This window comes from Palaemon carinicauda, chromosome 2 (genome assembly GCF_036898095.1).
Source record: "Palaemon carinicauda isolate YSFRI2023 chromosome 2, ASM3689809v2, whole genome shotgun sequence".
NCBI classification, from domain to species: Eukaryota; Metazoa; Arthropoda; class Malacostraca; order Decapoda; family Palaemonidae; genus Palaemon; species Palaemon carinicauda.
In genome coordinates this window covers 149237306-149250527 of record NC_090726.1, presented here as the reverse complement: position 1 = coordinate 149250527, position 13222 = coordinate 149237306, and the positions used below count along the sequence as shown (strand labels likewise).

The following is a 13222-nucleotide window of genomic DNA, read 5'->3' as shown; positions in this document are numbered from 1 at the left end:
TCGACAGAAAACTCTACGTTAAAAATCCGCCAGCGATCGCTATGCAGGTAGGGGGTGTACTTCAACAGCGCCATCTGTCGTGCAGGTACTCAGTACTCAATGTAAACAAAGAACTCAATTTTCTCTCTGTCGGGCTACCGGCAAGACCTACTAATTCGCTGTTACTAACTGGATTTGTTTTCACAACTATTGGTGAAGTACACTATTCTAGTTTTGAGCTTTCGCTATGCAGGTGTTTTATCTTCATCTCAAAACTTGAACTCGTTTTGGATAGATTTAATTATGGTGACAAAGAGAGTATGGACTTTCTTTCACTTTTAAATGGCCGACCCTTCCCTTAGACGGAAGTGTGTTTAGGCTTTTAGTAATTATCTTATCACGTTATAGATTTTCCTCTATATATTTTATATCTCTCCGCCTTTATTAGGCCTCTTTCCATTTTTTATAAACATATAAAATAAATTTTAATGCTTTGTTTATATAGATCTTTCCTGAGAGTAGGCGGTCCTAACTTGGAAACCAAAGTTAATCAACATTGAGCCCTTTATATCGTCTTTAGCTTTTAAAGGATTTAAAACTTTTTAAATGTAATATTTTATGAAAGAATTTCTTTGATAGTCTTCGTACTGTTTTCAAAGATGAACTAACGTTTAGTTTTTTATGCTACGCAGTTGTTGACGTTCAGGACGTTCAACATGCGCTCTATCGTTACGATAGAGAGAGTGTGTATCACGGTTTCACTTTGCAGTAAGAGTAAATCGATTCTGACGTTTTGTTCTTTCTTTCTTAGGTTAAATGTTTTAAATTCTAATTTAAAGGAACTTTTTATTTGAAAAACCTTTCAGTTTTTTCCTTTAGTCAAATAACATGTTTTTTTGACGATATATAATTGGGCTCTTCTCTTAGGTGCGAAATCAAGAGAGAAAGAGAGAGAGAGATAGAGACGGAGGGAGAGAGAGAAGAGAAAACGTTCCGTTCAAGCGGGTAACGTTGTTCTCGTGTTACTCTCGTCCCTAGTCTCTGTACGGGGAGGAAGGATAAAACGTTTTTAGGTTTTTATTCTCGTCCCCAGGCTATGTGCGGTGAGAGATTGAAAACGTAGTTATATGAACTAGTGTTTAGTCTCTTTCCCAGCCACTGATTTTTCTTTTTATCTTAAAATATGTTTTCTGTTTTTTGCTGGTATTATGAGCTGCATTATACGACTTATTTCGCAATTACTACCTTTTAATGAAGGGTAGAATTGCGTGTTTCAGGTAGAAATAAGTGCAAAACAGAAAATCGAAGTGATAAAGTGATATGCGCAAAGTGTTACAGTGTTGCGTCCGAGGCGCTAAGTGTTACAGTGTTGCGTCCGAGGGTTCGTCTGTTCGTGCCTGTCGTTCACCTAGTCCGGGACCTCTTGCAAGCTCCCAAGCCCAGGGGAGAAGTAATGTCAAAAGACTTATGGGTTCGAGAGGCCTTGACCAAGGAACAGACGTTTTCCCTCTATGGTATCGGGTGTTTCTTACCAAGATCTCCCCTACCATAAGACGAGAGACGTTGTTTCTCCTCGCCATCCGTAGGCTTTTCGCATAAGAAACCTGTCACAAGGTTTCGAAGCCCTTAAGCGAAAGTCAGTCCTTTCAGGACAGGTCCAGCGTCCTGGTTACAGCCATTAGGACAGCTCTGACCCTATGCAGTCATCGGATAACTGCTCGCCGCCTAACAAAAGCGTAACACAGACTCCGAAAGTCTCTTTTTGTAGGCAAAGTGTTGCGGTCACAGACGTTACCCTCGTCTATTACCACAACCATTTCCGTTGATCCTTAAGGAGTTGTATGGCAAAACATGCAGTATATGCTTGCCTCCCTTATGGAAGACTATTCTGCCGATTAACCTGTAGTCCGTTGAGTCTAGCCGTTTATCTCATCGATATCCTGGCTTTCAGCCAACCTAACGTTCCTTTGTGCTTACTGTTGACGTTGGCGTAGCTTAGTCACGTCAGTCAGGTTGTTTAGAACCACACTCGTTTTTCAGCCGCATTTGGACGTTAGGCCACTGGCTGATGCTCCTGTTGACGTTCTAGACGTTCACTAACAATCGGAGTTGACTTGTTTTGACGCTGTGCGTCAACCTCCGCATTCTAGAGTTGTTTTGACTGCTCAGTCTAGGCAGTCAAAGCAGTCTCGAGTGGACGCTGTACGTCCTCACGCACCTGTTGTGGTTGACAGTTCAGTTGTTGACAGTTCACAGACTGTCAAGCAGTTACTTGACGTTGCGTTCTGGTCCGCTACTAATGCACCAGTGAGAGACTCAGCTTTTATCGGACAAGGTTCCTGTAGATGAGGAAGTTGCTGTTCTCCCTCCTACTGATATTCCCTTGAGGACTCTGTCAGATGGAGAGGAGCCTAAAGCTGCTTAGCCCCCTATGGACTTTAATTAAATCATGATGATTTTTTTAAGGATCTTTGTCCAGATCTTTTTGTAACTGCTGCTCCTCGTTCGCCTAAACGTCAGAGCTTACACTAGGCCTAGCTACTTCGAAGCCGTTGTTTTTAAGCTAGTGCTCTCTCGCTCTCCTAGAGAGCTTTACGTTGGCTAGGCGACTGGTTTTTCACCAGGAGGAGTTTGGGGGATACAGCCTTTGCTTTCCCTTCTTTTAAACTGGTTTATAGAGCGAGAGTCTGATATGACACGAGAGAAGTTCTCGGCTTGGGAGTTCATGCCTCTGCCCAGATAGACTTCTCAATTCTGGTAGACTCTCCCTGGCGCCTAGCCAGGAGACGCTCCAAGTTGTTTACAGGTCAACTTCTCAGCTGTTGTCGAGCCTTTGAAGTTTTGCTGTACTATTATGTCACGCATAACAAGGCTTTCAGGGATGGTAAACGGTTCCGCCTCAGTCGCTAACCCCGTCTGTTGCCACACCTGCTCCCGTAGACCCTAAATGGGGTTTGCTGCAAGACATGCAGTCCAAGCTTGCGTCCTTGATAGAGGACTTAAATGCGGAGAAGAACCTTCTGGCCAACAACCTTCCAACCGGTCGGTTGTGCGCCCTGTTGATGCTGAGGTAACCTACTCGCGTCTGCCAGTTGAGGTGGTTCCTCCACCGATGCGACCCGGTGTGGGTTGCCAGCCGCACGTTGACGTTAAGCGACGCTCGGAGGTGGTTGTTGACGTTCAGGAGCGTTCAACAACCAGCAGAGGTGACTTGTTGTGACGCAGTGCGTCAACCTCAGCAACCCGGTAGGGTGTTAACTGCACAACCCAGACGGTCTAGACAGTTTCGGGTTGACGCTGTGCTTCCTCGCGCACCCATGGTTGTTGACAGTTTCACAGACTGTGCAGCAGTTCCATGATATTGCGTCCGGCTCCGTCACGCATCCACCAGTGCGACCGGATTCAGCGAGTCAGACCTTGCCCACTCCGTTGCCTTTTCCTCATCAGTTTCGGATGAGGAACCCTCTGATGAGGACGTTGCTGAACAAGACGATCAGCCCCCAGCCCTGCTATCCATCCAGAAGATGCTGAAGAAGGAACGCTGCTCAGTCAGGCTGTGGATGAGTCTGGTAGGGACACTGTCATCCGTGGATCAATTTGTGTCACTAGGAAGACTACACCTCCGTCCTCTTCTATACCATCTAGCTTTTCACTGGAGAAAGGACAAGACGCTAGAAGCGGTCTCGATCCCGGTTTCCAAAAAGATAAAGTCTTGTCTGACTTGGTGAAAGGACTATATCAACCTAAGAGAGGGTCTTCCCCTGACTGTTCAGACTCCCAACCACGTTCTCTTCTCGGACGCATCGGACGTAGGCTGGGGTGCGACATTAGACGGTCGGGAATGCTCGGGAATATGGAACTCGAGTCAAAGGACAATGGATTTCAACTGCAAGGAGCTACTGGCAGTACGTCTGGCCTGGAAAAGCTTCAGGTCTCTCCTTCAAGGCAAAGTGGTGGAGGTGAACTCGGACAACACCACGGCTTTGGCGTACATCTCCAAGCAAGGAGGGACCTACTCTCTGACGTTATACGAGATCGCAAGGGACCTCCTCACATGGTCAAAAGGTCTAGACATATCACTAGTAACGAGGTTCATCCAAGGCAACTTGAATGTCATGGCAGATTGTCTCAGTCGGAAGGGACAAATAATTCCAACAGAATGGACCCTCCACAAGGATGTATGCAAGAGACTTTGGGCCACCTGGGGCCAGCCAACCATAGATCTCTTCACAACCTCGATGACCAAGAGGCTCCCAATATTTTGCTCACCAATCCCGGACCCAGCAGCAGTTCATATAGATGCCTTTCTCCTAGATTGGTCACATCTAGATCTATATGCATTCCCTCCGTTCAAGATTGTCAACAAGGTACTGCAGAAGTTCGCCTCTCACGAAGGGACAAGGTTGACGTTAGTTGCTTCCCTCTGGCCCGCGAGAGAATGGTTCACCGAGGTACTTCGATGGCTAGTAGACGTTCCCAGAACACTTCCCCTAAGGGTGGACCTTCTACGTCAGCCACACGTAAAGAAGGTACACCTAGGCCTCCACGCTCTTCGTCTGACTGCCTTCAGACTATCGAAAGACTCTTGAGAGCTAGAGGCTTTTCGAAGGAGGCAGCCAGAGCGATTGCTAGAGCAAGGAGAACATCCACCCTTAGAGTCTACCAATCGAAGTGGGAAATCTTCCGAAACTGGTACAAGTCAGAATCCGTATCCTCGACCAGTACCTCTGTAATTCAAATAGCTGACTTCCTCTTATATCTGAGGAAAGAACGATCTCTTTCAGCTCCCACTATCAAGGGTTACAGAAGCATGTTGGCATCAGTCTTCCGTCACAGAGGCTTAGACCTTTCCAACAATAAAGATCTACAGGACCTCCTTAAGTCTTTTGAGACCACGAAGGAGCGTCGTTTGGTTACACCTGGTTGGAATTTAGACGTGGTACTAAGATTCCTTATGTCAGACAGGTTCGAACCGCTACAATCAGCCTCCCTGAAAGATCTCACCTTAAAGACTCTTTTCCTGGTATGCTTAGCCACAGCTAAAAGAGTCAGTGAGATTCATGCCTTCAGCAAGAACATCGGATTCTCATCCGAAACGGCTACATGTTCTACAACTTGGTTTTCTAGCCAAAAACGAGCTGCCTTCTCGGCCTTGGCCAATATCGTTCGATATTCCAAACTTATCGTATGGTTGGAAATGAACTAGAAAGAGTCTTATGCCCTGTAAGAGCTCTTAAGTTCTATTTAAAACGAACTAAACCTTTACGAGGCCAGTCTGAAGCTTTATGGTGTTCAGTTAAGAAACCATCTTTGCCTATGTCAAAGAATGCTTTATCCTATTTTATCAGACTGTTAATACGAGAAGCTCATTCCCATCTGAATGAGGAAGACCAAGCTTTGCTGAAGGTAAGGACACACGAAGTTAGAGCTGTCGCAACTTCCGTGGCCTTTAAACAAAATAGACCTCTGCAAAGTATAATCGACGCAACCTATTGGAAAAGCAAGTCAGTGTTCGCGTCTTTTTATCTTAAGAATGTCCAGTCTCTTTACGAGAACTGCTACACTTTGGGACCATTCGTAGCAACGAGTGCAGTAGTGGGTGAGGGCTCAACCACTACAATTCCCTAATTCCATAACCTTTTTAATCTTTCTCTTGAAATGTTTTATTATTATTTTTGGGTTGTCCGGAAGGCTAAGAAGCCTTTCGCATCCTACTTGATTTGGCGGGTGGTCAAAGTCATTTCTTGAGAAGCGCCTAGATTAGAGGTTTTGATGAGGTCCTGTTGTATGGGTTGCAACCCTTGATACTTCAGCTCCTAGGGGTCGCTCAGCATCCTAAGAGGATCGCGAGGCTCCGTAAGGAAGACGTACTTAAAAAGGCAGAGTAATTGTTTAAGTCGACTTCCTTACCAGGTACTTATTTATTTTAAGTTTGTTATTTTGATAACTGCTAAAATGAAATAAAAAATCCTTAGCTCATAATAATGTAAACATTTATTGCTGGTCTCTACCCACCCCCCTGGGTGTGAATCAGCTTATATAATCACCGGCTAAGTTAAATATTGAAAAATGTTATTTTTATAATAAAATAAATTTTTGAATATACTTACCCGGTGATTATATATTAAAGGACCCTCCCTTCCTCCCCAATAGAGACGCAGTGGACCGAGGAGAAAATTGAGTTCTTTGTTTACATTGAGTACTGAGTACCTGCACGACAGATGGCGCTGTTGAAGTACACCCCCTACCTGCATAGCGATCGCTGGCGGATTTTTAACGTAGAGTTTTCTGTCGAGCAACAGAGTTGCAGCTTATATAATCACCGGGTAAGTATATTCAAAAATTTATTTTATTATAAAAATAACATTTTGCTGAAATAATTCTTTGGAAATAGTTTTAGAGGCATTCAATGGATTACCATGTTTGTGTTCACTGAACATTATTTTGAAGAATCCTGATTTTCTTATCAAAATTTCTGGGCACTACATCCTATAGTGGCTGTTAGCTCTGTAGTTCAATTATTTATAGTTTGAAATAGTTTGAGTTTGAAACTGAAATGAAGGTCCTTCTTGCCATTAACTTCTATTTTGTCTCATTAATTTACTTGTGGCATATGTCTTTTGAAAGGAAAGAACATAGGGAATTATTATAAATTTTAGAGGTAAATGTCTATAAACTGAGCTTTTGCAGAAACAATATTAACATGGGTGAGTATAGAAATTAAAAATTTCATTAAAATTACACTATTTTTCATATGCATAAATAAAAAGGTTATGAAAATTATACTATTTTTTTATGTAACAAAAAGATGAAAATTTGATAATTTTGTAATAATTATGCTGGTTACGCGTGACAAAATTTTAGCAGTTCTGTAATTAGCTGAGCATTGGTTTGGAATCCAGTTTGTTATATTTCCTATTTTTTTTAGTCTAGTATTATGAGATGCTGCATAAATCACTTTCTGTGTCAAATATGTTAACTGGAAGTCCAGTACATTATCTAAAGATTTCCTGTAAACCTTAATAGATTTGCATTTTTTTGCATTTAGATTGGGTTGGAAAGTTGTGTTTGTTCAGTAACCGAAATACAAACCACGCTATTTACATTGGGTTTACCTTTTAGCGTAGCTGAAATGGCGAGCCATTAGAATTTAACGAGGGTGTATCACCCCCGCGCTAGTTAGCAGGGGGGTAGGGGAGTGGTAGCTAGCTACCCCTCCCCCCCTCACACACTGGTGAACTGCTTCACTTTCACTTTTGGCTCGGACATGGACAGACGTCTCTGTCTTTGTCCTCGCTTGGCAGCCATTGTTTTTTTTTGTCTACTTGATCACTTACTTTTCTTTTACTCAATATATATGTAAACATTTTTTCGTGTTTATGTATATATTTGAGTATAGAAATCAGTAAGTTTCCTTTTCAGAGTTTGTGCTTGTGTGTGTAGTGTACGATATCTCCGTGGAGCCTTCGGCAGTTAGGCCACCATGGTGTAATTTCATGGGTCGCGATCGAGTTTGACTTCGGTCTTTCTCTCTCTCTCTCTTTGAGGTCGTTCACCCTTTTACTATGTTACTTTTACTACGTCTGAGTAGCTTCCTCCCCGTGTGGGTGGGGTTGCTACGCCGTACGTTTTGTCTCAATTAGTTTATGAATCTAATTGTATTTGTTTTTTCAGCTTTGTAGAACGATTCCTTTCGGGGTTTTCGTTCTTTCTTTAGTGTTCATTCATTTTTAAATTACATAATTACATAGTTACATAATTATTATTACTGTTATAATTTTGTGTTGGTTACAGCTCTCCTTCCGTGAGTGTAAGTGGTTGTGAGGGCACGTGCCTGTTGTGTAATTCTTGTGTTCCTTTCCCTCGGGATTCCTCTTCGGAGCCTTCCCGGGGGAATGAATGTTAACTAATGATTTTTGTTTTTATTTTTCACAGTTACCGATCTAGTTCGTTTCTGTAATGTGACATCGGAGTGAGCCGTCTTGTTGAGGCCTGGGGATTCGGCTGTTGCTGCCTCCCCTATAGAACTTCGTCAGGGGCGTGTCTCCTTCTCCTGGAAGTACTCCCGTGACGATTGACAGCTCTCCAGTTCATTTTAGAACACTCAGGAGGCTCGCCTCCTTGGGTGGGTAACTTTCCTTCCGAGGGAAGTTTTCCTGTCCAGGCTTGAGTTTTTCCCCTTTGGGGGGTTCTTCTCTTGCCTTTTTTTCGTGCGACTATGCTCTTGGCGCTGAGCGGTCGCACCTGCAGTTACGCTCAAGGGGCTGGGCAACTGCAGGAGCCCCTCTTCGGAGGATTGCTCTTTTTAGGTCACTGGCTGACCCGTCTCTTCTACGAAGTGTTTCTCTTTCATTCGCGAGAGAGTACACTCATAGAGACTCCTCTTCGGAGGACTCTTCTGCTGTTGGCCGCCTTCGCCGTAAGGCTCATCGTCCGCTACGTCGTAAGGGCCTCCCATCTCCCTATAAGGGTGCTAAGAGGCGCCTTTTTGAATCTCCGTATGCAGCCTGCAGCTCCTTCTTGACCTTCCGCCCCTGGTGCAGATGGACAGCAGTCTGACCTCGTCTTCCGACGAACAACGGTCTTCCGACGAACAGCGGTCTTCCGACGGACAACGGTCCCTTCGGGGCAAAGGGTTGCCTCCCACGGGGGTGCTTCCCTTGCGTGTCAGGGTTCCCCTGCGCGCCCTTCTGCAGTGTTCTTTCCTGCTCAGTGTTAGCGCACAGGCGCTCTCCTGCTCATCAGCGTTTTCCTGATCGCTAGCGCTCCCCTGTTCGCCAGCTCTCTCCTGTTCGTCAGCGCTCTCCTGTTCGTCAGCGCTCTCCTGATGATCGTCTCTGCTGTTCCTGTTGATTCCTGTTACGCGCCCACGTTCGCCCGCGCAATCTAGAACTTCGGTTCAGGTCTTGGACAAGGACTCTTCTTCTACGCACAGGATTCCACGCGTTGCCTTCTGCTTGCCAGCGATCACCAGCTCGCCAGCGACCACAGACGCGTCAACGTTCGCCTGCTCGTCAGCGATCTCCTGCGCGTCAACGATCGCCATCGATCTGCCACGCGTGTCAGGTCCCCTGGACACCATCAGTAGCGATCTAGCGCTCGCCTGCTGTGGACCACGATCTCCGGTAGCTGAGTCTTGCCGTAGATCTTCCTCCTGCTCGCCAGCGCTCACCTTTACTCTGTGCGCCAGCTTTCTTCTATCGCCAGCGCACATCTGCGCGCCCTTTCCTGCCATGCACCAATGGGCGCCAACGGTTTTTCCTGATCGTCCAGGATCGCCTGATTGACAGCTCGGTTCAGCGCTCACCTTCCTGATGCACCTGCACGCCTTCTGTTTAGCGCGATGCGCGCTAACCATCCCTAGTCTCTTACGCGTTAGCGATCGCCTACGCGCCCGCGCGCTAGCGTTTTGTTAACGCGCCGTCGCTTGCCAACGCTTGCCGGCGCGCCATCACTCACCTACGGGCCATCACTCGCCAAAACGCGCCATCGCTCGTCAACGCGCCATCGCCCGCCTACGCGCCATCGCCCGCCTACGCGCCATCGGTCTCCCGACCGCCTGCGCTCACCCGTGCGACCACAAACCCACGCGACCGCACGCCCACGCGCCTACGCACATGCGCGCTCGCGCACATGCTCTCCAATGTTCGCCCGCGCGCGAACCAACGGTATTCCATTGCGCGTACCAACGGTGTTCCGTCGCGCGTACCAACGGTGTTCCATCGCGCGTACCAACGGTGTTCCGTCGCGCGAACCAACGGTGTTCCGTCGCGCGAACCGACGGTGTTCCATCGCGCGAACGTCGGCAGTATCCATTGCTCGCCTACGGGTCATCGCTCGCCTGTGAACTTTCGGATTCTGACCACCAGCTCTAGCCCTTTCCACGCTCGCCCTCCTTCCGCGCACTTTCGTCTGCGTCCCCGTGCATGGGCACTTCCACGTTCGGCCATGCGCAAACCATTGTTTTACCATCGCGCGAGCGCCGAGGCGATTGCGACCGTGATTCCCGTCGGGGTTTCCCAACATGGCCAGCCTGGCGAGTCTTCTGGAGCGTATTTCCAGAACACGGTCTTCACCCCGTAAACGCAGAGCATGGCACATGCAAGAGCAGGAAGAATCTTCAGGGAGGTCTGACCAACATTCTTCTTTCCAGAACCTGGGTTAGCCCTTCCTCGTCATTCCCTGGAAGGGTCTTGCCAGGGAGCTTTCCGTTCAAGATTTCTCCGTCGGTCAAGGGGTGACTGGTTTACCCCTTCCTCTTCTCCATCTCATGGAAGGGGCTTACCAGGTCCTTTCCCTCCTCGGTTGCGACCCGAGGTTTTGTACAAGGAAGCTCCAGGAAAATCATGGGTACTTTCCTCCTCTCGGGCTCAAGCACCGATGTTGGACCATCTAGACGCAGTGACCGAGGGCTTCCTCTCGGGTGTCTCATCCGTGGATGTCGACAAGCTCAGACACTCTTCCATCCTTGGGAAGAGCTTGTTTGTGCCCAAGGACAGAGACATGGACAGCGGTTGTGCGGAGGAAGTCGACATCCGTTTTTCACTCCTCCAACGCGCTTTCTTCCAGACCCTGCAGGCCTCCGACGCCTCTTCTTTCAGCCTCGTCGGCCTAAGTTATCGGACCGGCTACGGCAGCTAAGACAAGGTGTCCGATAGCAGTTCCCTCCTGTCAGGAACAGGTAGCACGGGAGGCTCTCCCTGGGGGGCATAATCCTAGAGGGAGCGGCAGAGTTCACAAATTCTAGGATTGGCAACCCCCCCCCTTGCAGGTCTCACGCTGGGAGGATGCCTAAGGTTACTCATCCGGATAACAGCTTCCCGATGCCGATTCCTGCACAATCTCCGTGATCAGCCAAGGATATCGCGCCTCGCTCTTACCATTTCTCCGTCTGTCAGCGAATTCAGTGTCACTGAACCTCTATGCCATGGGGTCGGCAAGAGTTTTGCCCGTTTGGGCAGAATGATCCATGCCTTAGGAGAAGGTCCTCCATAGGGTCGTAGACGGCTTCACCCCCCGGCTTCTTCAGTCGATCCTTTCTCGTAGGAAAGCATCTGAGACGGGAATTCCGTGGTCAACCTCTCAGCTCTGATCAAGTTTGTCGAACAAACTTCGTCCACCGTGGAACAGCAGAATCGGTCAGACTGGTAACGAGGCGGCAGGACTCCTTAGGCACTGGATCGGAAGGACGGGTACTTTCAGTTTCCATTCCATCCATCTTCCAAGAAGCTCTTGGAATTCAGCCTAGACTTAAGATGCGGTGTGGCGATCCCGCCGCGGCATCGCAGGTTTTTCCCCAGAGAACTCTCCCTGCTTTCCTCATGGCCGCTCAGGAGCAGGCTTCCGCCTCCTTCGCCTTTTGGAGGTCTGGTCAACTCCGGTAGGCTCGGGTTCGACCTTCTTCAACGCCGGGACAAGCTTCTGGATCCTTACCATGAGTGAGGGATCATGGTAATTTGCTAGGAGCCTTCTCTACTTCTGCCTCAACATCTGGTGTATCTAGCCATGATATTGAGTCAACGGCCTTACCACGTTGAAAACACCGCTTCTCGTCCGTCCAGCGAGGTTAAGCAACGTCGGTTCTGGTCGGTACTTGGATGGGTGACCGCCTGGGGACGCCAGATGCTGTTGCCTCCTCCTCCGAGCCTTCCCTTCAGTTGACTGTGGCAAGGCTGAGGAGAGTCGCAGTACCTGTTCTCAGTCAAGCAGAGCTTTCAGCCCTACCTTGGAACGTTTCCTAGGTCTTTTCCTCATTGACCCGTCTAAAGTCCCGAACGGTCGCCTCAGGATAAGTTCCCTGTGGGGCGGCCCAAGTTCCGGTGGTATCAAAGCAACGATTAACTGGACTTTCTGGCCCGTATGGGACCAGCGGAACGTTTAGACCTGCAATGGGTGTTGACCTATGGAACCTCTTGATGGGAGTAGATATTCTCGTCCTTTCCCCACATTTTTTATGCTGTTCTCGGACTCGTCAAAGAAAAGGGGGGGGGGTGCATGTTCCGGTTCAAGCCTATGGTCAGGACCTGAAGGATACCTCTCCATCATTCAGGCAGGCTTAGGGGCCGTAGTCTGGCCCCTCTTCAGATCCTACAGCTCCTGCCGAGTCGCTCCGTGCGCGACGACTTCATGGTACTGGCGTATTCCAACCAGCAAGGGACGCATTTTCATACCTTCGCATCTTGCAGTAGAGATACTGAGATGATTTGAGATCCTCTCAATAACACTATCGGCTCGCTCATTCCGGGCAGAGGAATGTTCTCTCCGACTATATGAGCAGAGCCTCGCTTTTAGTAACCAGCAAGTCCTGGCCTGGGGGACCTGATCGCGACAGCTTGGAACTTAAAGCTTCCGCTGTTCTTCCCCCCAGTCTCAGACCCCAAGACTCTTTGGCAAGATGCGTTCCGGTGATGGTGGGACAACATCGACGCCTGCGTCTTCCCACCATTGTTGTCTGTTGAGAATGGGTCTCATTGTTGAGACCCATTCTCAACGGACAACAATGGTTATCTGTCAACCTTTCGATGACCCTGAGAGCTCCACTGGGACTATACGCGGAACGGTTTCCGGACCCTCTGCTTCCCCTGAAGGAACTCCCGGGAGAGCTTCTCCCACGGCACAGGCTACTCAAACAACCACACTACAACATCTTTCACGAGCCGGGGCATCGCTTCGGCTTCACGCCTGGAGACACTACGCCTCCTCCTCAAGAAGAGACAACCCGCTACAGTCGCGGGGCGGAGGTCGCGTCATCTGCGTTAGTCATCCGCAAGGGTCTACCAGGCGAAGCGGAGAGTCTTCTGTGGTTGGTGTCGTGGGAGAGATACCTCTTCCCTTGAGGCCTCTTCTCCAGCAATAACGAACTTATTGCTTCTCGGCGGGAGGAAACACCTTTTTGCTCTCGGCAGTGAAGCCTGTCGCTCAGCCTTTCCCTGGCCTTCAGGCTGAAAGGAATAAACTTTTTCCTTCTCGCTGGACCTTTCCTCGCTCATGCGAAGCTGCGAACGTCCCTGCCCCCAGTCGGAGTGAGACCTCCTCCATGGAGCATGGTTCGGACTTTTTAGTCCCTTAAGAGATCCTCTCAAGAACCATTACGTCAGGCCTCTGATCGTATTCCGTCTTGGGGGACGGTGCTCCTGCTCACTCTGGCCTCGGCCAGTGTGTAAGCAATCTTCTTGGTCTCGTACGACTCCGCCCTTTCTAAGGAATAGGGGAAGGCAACATTCAGGTTCGCTCCTGAGTTGTT

General features: G+C 48.4%; 1 protein-coding gene and 1 pseudogene across 7 annotated transcripts in view; both read left to right on the top strand.

Moving 5' to 3' along the window:
• Window positions 1–13222, top strand: part of LOC137627752 (homeodomain-interacting protein kinase 2-like) — a 162152-nt gene that overhangs the window by 109448 nt on the left and 39482 nt on the right. The window lies entirely within an intron of this gene.
• LOC137630134 (5S ribosomal RNA) lies at window positions 11495–11613 on the top strand (annotated as a pseudogene).